General features: G+C 42.2%; 1 long non-coding RNA gene and 1 pseudogene across 1 annotated transcript in view; both read left to right on the top strand.

Annotated features, from left to right (window-relative positions):
* The window catches only part of LOC138946507 (uncharacterized), a 458926-nt gene that overhangs the window by 81764 nt on the left and 368771 nt on the right, over positions 1 to 8391 (top strand). The gene's annotated exons all lie outside the window — the stretch shown is intronic.
* LOC138950963 (uncharacterized) lies at positions 4471 to 6824 on the top strand (annotated as a pseudogene).

Raw genomic sequence — 8391 nt, 5'->3', positions numbered from 1 at the left:
ATGTGCCCGACAGGTTTAGACACGGGACATGAGATGTGCCCGACAGGTTTAGACACGGGACATGAGATGTGCCCGACAGGTTTAGACACGGGACATGAGATGTGCCCGACAGGTTTACACAAGGGACATGAGATGTGCCCGTCAGGTTTAGACACGGGACATGAGATGTGCCCTACAGGTATAGACACGGGACATGAGATGTGCCCCACAGGTTTAGACACGGGACATGAGATGTGCCAGACAGGTTTAGACACGGGACATGAGATGTGCCCGACAGGTTTAGACACGGAACATGAGATGTGCCCTACAGGTTTAGACGCGGGACATGAGATGTGCCCTACAGGTTTAGACACGGGACATGAGATGTGCCCGACAGGTTTAGACACGGGACATGAGATGTGCCCGACAGGTTTAGACACGGGTCATGAGATGTGCCCTATAGGTTTAGACACGGGACATGAGATGTGCCCTACAGGTTTAGACACGGGACATGAGATGTGCCCGACAGGTTTAGACACGGGACATGAGATGTGCCCGACAGGTTTAGACACGGGACATGAGATGTGCCCTACAGGTTTAGACACGGGTCATGAGATGTGCCCTACAGGTTTAGACACGGGACATGAGATGTGCCCTACAGGTTTAGACACGGGACATGAGATGTGCCCTACAGGTTTAGACACGGGACATGAGATGTGCCCGACAGGTTTACACAAGGGACATGAGATGTGCCCGTCAGGTCTAGACACGGGACATGAGATGTGCCCTACAGGTTTAGACACGGGACATGAGATGTGCCCTACAGGTTTAGACACGGGACATGAGATGTGCCCGACAGGTTTAGACACGGGACATGAGATGTGCCCTACAGGTTTAGACACGGGACATGAGATGTGCCCTACAGGTTTAGACACGGGACATGAGATGTGCCCGACAGGTTTAGATACGGAACATGAGATGTGCCCTACAGGTTTAGACACGGGACATGAGATGTGCCCTACAGGTTTAGACACGGGACATGAGATGTGCCATACAGGTTTAGACACGGGACATGAGATGTGCCCTACAGGTTTAGACACGGGACATGAGATGTGCCCGACAGGTTTACACACGGGACATGAGATGTGCCCTACAGGTTTAGACACGGGACATGAGATGTGCCCGACAGGTTTAGACACGGGACATGAGATGTGCCCGACAGGTTTAGACACGGGACATGAGATGTGCCCGACAGGTTTAGACACGGGACATGGGATGTGCCCGACAGGTTTACACAAGGGACATGAGATGTGCCCGTCAGGTTTAGACACGGGACATGAGATGTGCCCGACAGGTTTACACAAGGGACATGAGATGTGCCCGTCAGGTTTAGACACGGGACATGAGATGTGCCCTACAGGTTTAGACACGGGACATGAGATGTGCCCGACAGGTTTACACAAGGGACATGAGATGTGCCCGTCAGGTTTAGACACGGGACATGAGATGTGCCCTACAGGTCTAGACACGGGACATGAGATGTGCCCTACAGGTTTAGACACGGGACATGAGATGTGCCCGACAGGTTTAGACACGGGACATGAGATGTGCGCTACAGGTTTAGACACGGGACATGAGATGTGCCCGACAGGTTTAGGCACGGGACATGAGATGTGCCCTACATGTTTAGACACGGGACATGATATGTGCCCGACAGGTTTAGACACGGGACATGAGATGTGCCCGACAGGTTTAGACACGGGACATGAGATGTGCCATACATGTTTAGACACGGGACATGAGATGTGCCCGACAGGTTTAGATACGGAACATGAGATGTGCCCTACAGGTTTAGACACGGGACATGAGATGTGCCCTACAGGTTTAGACAAGGGACATGAGATGTGCCCGACAGGTATAGACACGGGACATGAGATGTGCCCTACAGGTTTAGACACGGGACATGAGATGTGCCCGACAGGTTTAGACACGGGACATGAGATGTGCCCGACAGGTTTAGACACGGGACATGAGATGTGCCCGACAGGTTTAGACACGGGACATGAGATGTGCCCGATAGGTTTAGACACGGGACATGAGATGTGCCCGACAGGTTTAGACACTAGACATGAGATGTGCCCGACAGGTTTAGACACGGGACAAGACCAGCCGTCCACCTGGACACATAGACGACATTAATTATGCACTCAACTCGTGGAGCTTCGTGTGTGAATGGCTGTCTCCGTTTCAGTATTGTCGTTGCTAATTGCAAATAAAAGGTGAGATAAGTCAAGTGGAAGTAGTGTATTTCAAGTGAAGGCCAGGTCTAGGCCAGTGCAGTGTACAATACCCGCTATTACGAGTTAGTCGTGTGACAGACCTTTATTGTGTGACTTGGAATAATAGGCCGTGAAAAGTAGGATATGCGCCGAAATGGCTGCGATCTGCTGGCCGATGTGAATGCGTGATGTATTGTGTAAAAAAAATCCATCTCACACGGCATAAATAAATCCCTGCGCCTTGAATATGTGCGCGATATAAATTGCATAAAATTTAAAAAAAAAAAATTTTTAAATCCCTGCGCTTAGAACTGTACCCACGGAATACGCGCGATATAAGCCTCATATTGATTGATTATTGCAAAGCTGGCTGTGTTAAACTATTCACGGTCAGTGACTCGCCCACTCTTACTTGCTGAAGACAGCCTCAACGTGCCTATTGCCACATTCACAATGAAAATGGAAGACTGAAGACAGACTTAGCGTGCCTATTGCCACATTCACAATGACAATGGAAGACTGAAGACAGACTTAGCGTGCCTATTGCCACATTTACAATGAAAATGGAAGACTGAAGACAGACTTAGCGTGCCTATTGCCACATTCACAATGACAATGGAAGACTGAAGACAGACTTAGCGTGCCTATCGCCACATTTACAATGAAAATGGAAGACTGAAGATAGCCTTAGCGTGCCTATTGCCACATTTACAATGAAAATGGAAGACTGAAGACAGACTTAGCGTGCCTATTGCAACATTCACAATGACAATGGGAGAATGAAAACAGAAAGGTGTTTTTTTTTCTTTGTTTTTTTTTCCTCGTCCTTACACCTGTTCCCTTGTCCCGTTGTGCTCTCACACCGCCCCGTCCCTGCACTCGCTGCTCCAACCACCTCTGAATTTTCGTTCCGCTGCCAGACTTGTCGATTTTACAGACGCTCCAGGGGGGGATGTCGGGTCGCTGCGGTAGGCTACCCTCGGAAGATGACACTGCACTTCTGCTGAGTCACTTCGACGGTGTTCAGTAGTGGGTCTGTCCCGAGCTAACGGACGCAGCCCACTACCTATTATGCCCCCTACAAACGACATTGACTTTAAGTCGCGGAGCCAGACTGAGTGAGCGTCCCCTCCAGAGAGCAGACCGCCACCACGTCCCTCCGTCGACCCCCCAGAACGTCACACGTTGAAGACTGACAGCAGAACTACTATTCAGGGAAGGATCGAACAGGAACACTGAGACCAAGGTCACCATGAGAGCTCCGGGCATGAAGGGCCACAAGAGCAAGGACAATTTATATTGTTGGATGATTAATAAGATGAGGATGATTATGATGATGCTTTGGATTTCCAATTTGGTTTTTGAGACTACTTGACAGGGCAGCACTCTACGCTTACTGTCATAATATCCTGGCGTCAACCAGGCCCGAGAACTGCCGCACCTGCGGTGTTGTTCAGGTATACAGAACCTGAGCACCCTCAAAGTCGCATTCGTTAAGTGAATGACACTCGGCTGTGTGATCCCAGCCTTCCCATAGGAACCATAGCACTTCCACTCTGGGTAGGAGCCGACCGTAGCCCGAAAAAACCCACATGACCCTGATGGGATTCGAACCCACGACCTCCCGGCCCGCAGCCCGATGCGCTAACCACTGCGCTACGGGGGCCGGTTTGAAAACAGAAAGTTGAATAAAGAAGGAATTGCCCACGCTCTAGCTAATCACTCCTTTGGAGTTTCAAAATAAGCTTTTCGTTCTGTGTCTTCCCCTTTCTTCCTCTTCCTGTGTCTCTTCAGATATCCGTGAGGCTTAAAACATCTACTCCGCCATCTATTTTCGCGCTGTCTCTGATTGAAGTAAACATTAGACTGATGGTGTGGGTTAAAATCTGTTGAAGGCATTTCTCGTTTGGTTTTTGAGTGCACGGACATGCAGCATTCTTTTTCTGAAGCGCCAGGCGTCTTACAGACTAACATTTTTGTGAATTACCAACTTTACTTCCACTTTAAATTTGCCGCCTAAAACGGACTCGTTTCTGTCCACAGCCAAAGCTTTTATCACACAAAAATTGCTATATATGACAGATAAGTCCGTATTTGTCCAATATACAAGTACAAAGTACAATATGTAAGGGACAATAAAGTACAATATGTAAGGGACAATAAAGTACAATATGTAAGGGACAATAAAGTACAATATGTAAGGGACAATAAAGTACAATATGTAAGGGACAATAAAGTACAATATGTGATGGACAATAAAGTACAATATGTAAGGGACAATAAAGTGCATGTGAGGGACAATAAAGAACATTATGTAAGGGACAATAAAGTACAATATGTGAGGGACAATAAAGTACAATATGTAAGGGACAATATAGTACAATATGTAAGGGACAATAAAGTACAATATGTAAGGGACAATAAAGTACAATATGTATGGGACAATAAAGTACAATATGTAAGGGACAATAAAGTACATGTGTGGGACAATAAAGTACAATATGTGAGGAACAATAAAGTACATGTGTGGGACAATAAAGTACAATATGTAAGGGACAATAAAGTACAATATGTGAGGGACAATAAAGTACAATATGTGAGGGACAATGAAGAACAAATTGTAAGCGACAATAAAGTACAATATGTAAGGGACAATAAAGTACAATGTGTGATGGACAATAAAGTACAATATGTAAGGGACAATAAAGTGCAAGTGAGGGACAATAAAGAACAATATGTAAGGGACAATAAGTACAATATGTGAGGGACAATAAAGTACAATATGTAAGGGACAATATAGTACAATATGTAAGGGACAATAAAGTACAATATGTAAGGGACAATAAAGTACAATATGTATGGGACAATAAAGTACAATATGTAAGGGACAATAAAGTACATGTGTGGGACAATAAAGTACAATATGTGAGGGACAATAAAGTACATGTGTGGGACAATAAAGTACAATATGTAAGGGACAATAAAGTACAATATGTGAGGGACAATGAAGAACAAATTGTAAGGGACAATAAAGAACAATATGTGAGGGACAATAAAGTACAATATGTAAGGGACAATAAAGTACAATATGTAAGGGACAATAAAGTACAATATGTGAGGGACAATGAAGAACAAATTGTAAGGGACAATAAAGTACAATATGTAAGGGACAATAAAGTACAATATGTGATGGACAATAAAGTACAATATGTAAGGGACAATAAAGTGCATGTGAGGGACAATAAAGAACAATATGTAAGGGACAATAAAGTACAATATGTGAGGGACAATAAAGTACAATATGTAAGGGACAATATAGTACAATATGTAAGGGACAATAAAGTACAATATGTAAGGGACAATAAAGTACAATATGTATGGGACAATAAAGTACAATATGTAAGGGACAATAAAGTACATGTGTGGGACAATAAAGTACAATATGTGAGGAACAATAAAGTACATGTGTGGGACAATAAAGTACAATATGTAAGGGACAATAAAGTACAATATGTGAGGGACAATGAAGAACAAATTGTAAGGGACAATAAAGAACAATATGTGAGGGACAATAAAGTACAATATGTAAGGGACAATAAAGTACAATATGTAAGGGACAATAAAGTACAATATGTGAGGGACAATAAAGTACAATATGTGAGGGACAATAAAGTACAATATGTAAGGGACAATAAAGTACAATATGTGAGGGACAATAAAGTACAATATGTGAGGGACAATAAAGTACAATATGTGAGGGACAAAAAAAGTACAATATGTAAGGGACAATAAAGAACAATATGTGTGGGACAATAAAGTACAATATGTAAGGGACAATAAAGTACATGTGAGGGACAATAAAGAACAATATGTAAGGGACAATAAAGAACAATATGTGAGGGACAATAAAGTACAATATGTAAGGGACAATAAAGTACAATATGTAAGGGACAATAAAGTACAATATGTGAGGGACAATAAAGTACAATATGTAAGGGACAATAAAGTACAATATGTGAGGGACAATAAAGTACAGTATGTAAGGGACAATAAAGTGCAATATGTAAGGGACAATAAAGTACATGTGTGGGACAATAAAGTACAATATGTAAGGGACAATAAAGTACAATATGTAAAGGACAATAAAGTACAATATGTGTGGGACAATAAAGTACAATATGTGAGGGACAATAAAGTACATGTGTGGGACAATAAAGTACAATATGTGAGGGACAATAAAGTACAATTATGTGAGGGACAATAAAGTACAATATGTGAGGGACAATAAAGTTCAATATGTAAGGGACAATAAAGTACAATATGTAAGGGACAATAAAGCAAAATGTGGCAGACAATAAAGTTCAACATGTGAGGGACAATTAAGGATAGAATGTGTGTTTTCCAACTACATAATTTCTGTCATTTTGACATGCAGAGCCACCAAAATCACAAGATGCACTTAGAATAAGCTAGTCTGCGTTTGTGGTACACGAAGGGTGTGCTTGGATGCATATCATATCAATAAAAGAGCTTTGAATGTAAGGTTCCACTTTCTGACAGCAATAATGTCAAGAGGTCTTTGATTACGGGCACTACGAGCTATATTTTCAATGATCGCTTCGATGCAGCAAAAAGAGGAATACATGAGGTATATGTTAGACACCGACTATGTTTACATCATGCATTTTGGGAAGCTGTTCCAGTAATATTTCTGTGCCTTCTACACTTGTTCATGTTATGAGGATCGTGTCATTTGTGTGTGGAGGACGGGAGATAACCTCGTCAAAGACGTATAGGTCAGAAGGTTCCGAATTATTTCCCTTTTTAATTTTCTTTTCGAGAGTTCCCAGCATTCTTAGCGAAGGTCCCTTTTTATATTTAGTCAAGTTTTGACTAAATATTTTAACATCGAGGGGGAATCGAAACGAGGGTCGTGGTGTATGTGCGTGTGTGTGTGTGTGTGTGTGTGTGTGTGTGTGTGTGTCTGTGTGTGTGTGTAGAGCGATTCAGACTAAACTACTGGACCGATCTTTATGAAATTTGACATGAGAGTTCCTGGGTATGAAATCCCCGAACTTTTTTTTCATTGTTTTGATAAATGTCTTTGATGACGTCATATCCGGCTTTTCGTGAAAGTTGAGGCGGCACTGTCACGCCCTCATTTTTCAACCAAATTGGTTGAAATTTTGGTCAAGTAATCTTCGACGAAGCCCGGGGTTCGGTATTGCATTTCAGCGTGGTGGCTTAAAAAATAATTAATGACTTTGGTCATTAAAAATCGGAAAATTTAAAAAAAAAAAAAAATTTTTATAAAACGATCCAAATTTACGTTTATTTTATTCTCCATCATTTGCTGATTCCAAAAACATATAAATATGTTATATTCGAATTAAAAACAAGCTCTGAAAATTAAATATATAAAAATTATTATCAAAATTAAATTGTCCAAATCAATTTAAAAACACTTTCATCTTATTCCTTGTCGGTTCCTGATTCCAAAAACATATAGATATGATATGTTTGGATTAAAAACACGCTCAGAAAGTTAAAACAAAGAGAGGTACAGAAAAGCGTGCTATCCTTCTTAGCGCAACTACTACCCCGCTCTTCTTGTCAATTTCACTGCCTTTGCCATGAGCGGTGGCCTGACGATGCTACGAGTAAAATGGCATTGCGTTCAGTTTCATTCTGTGAGTTCGACAGCTACTTGACTAAATATTGTATTTTCGCCTTACGCGACTTGTTGTTCTTGGGACAAGACCGGCTGCAGCTGATGTAGTTGTTTTTGGCTTAGAAGTCCAACTCCATGGTGAGTGGAAGGGTTGTATTTGGCAGAGTTGTTGTTAAGAACCTAAGTAACATATTCCTATGTTTGGTTTATTGTGTTTGTTGGTTTTTTAGCAAGAAATATGTATAATCATGACCGGTCGCTGTGAAGCTAATTTGCGCCATGTTGTTTTGTGTGTGCAGGCATGTGGTGGGTCGGTTTGGGTCGGTTGTGAGTTTGTTGTGTGAAGTCATTAGTATTGTCAGTCATTTGTGAGTTGTTTATGTAATCTAGTGTTCATTCTTTTAGTCTGTGAATCTTTAGTCATTATATTGGTTCTAGTGTTAGTTTTCTTAGGAGTGTTAG

The sequence above is a fragment of the Littorina saxatilis genome, linkage group LG1, assembly GCF_037325665.1.
Source record: "Littorina saxatilis isolate snail1 linkage group LG1, US_GU_Lsax_2.0, whole genome shotgun sequence".
NCBI lineage: Eukaryota > Metazoa > Mollusca > Gastropoda > Littorinimorpha > Littorinidae > Littorina > Littorina saxatilis.
The sequence above is the reverse complement of the archived record's forward strand: the minus strand, read 5'-3'. Positions and strand labels throughout refer to the sequence as shown.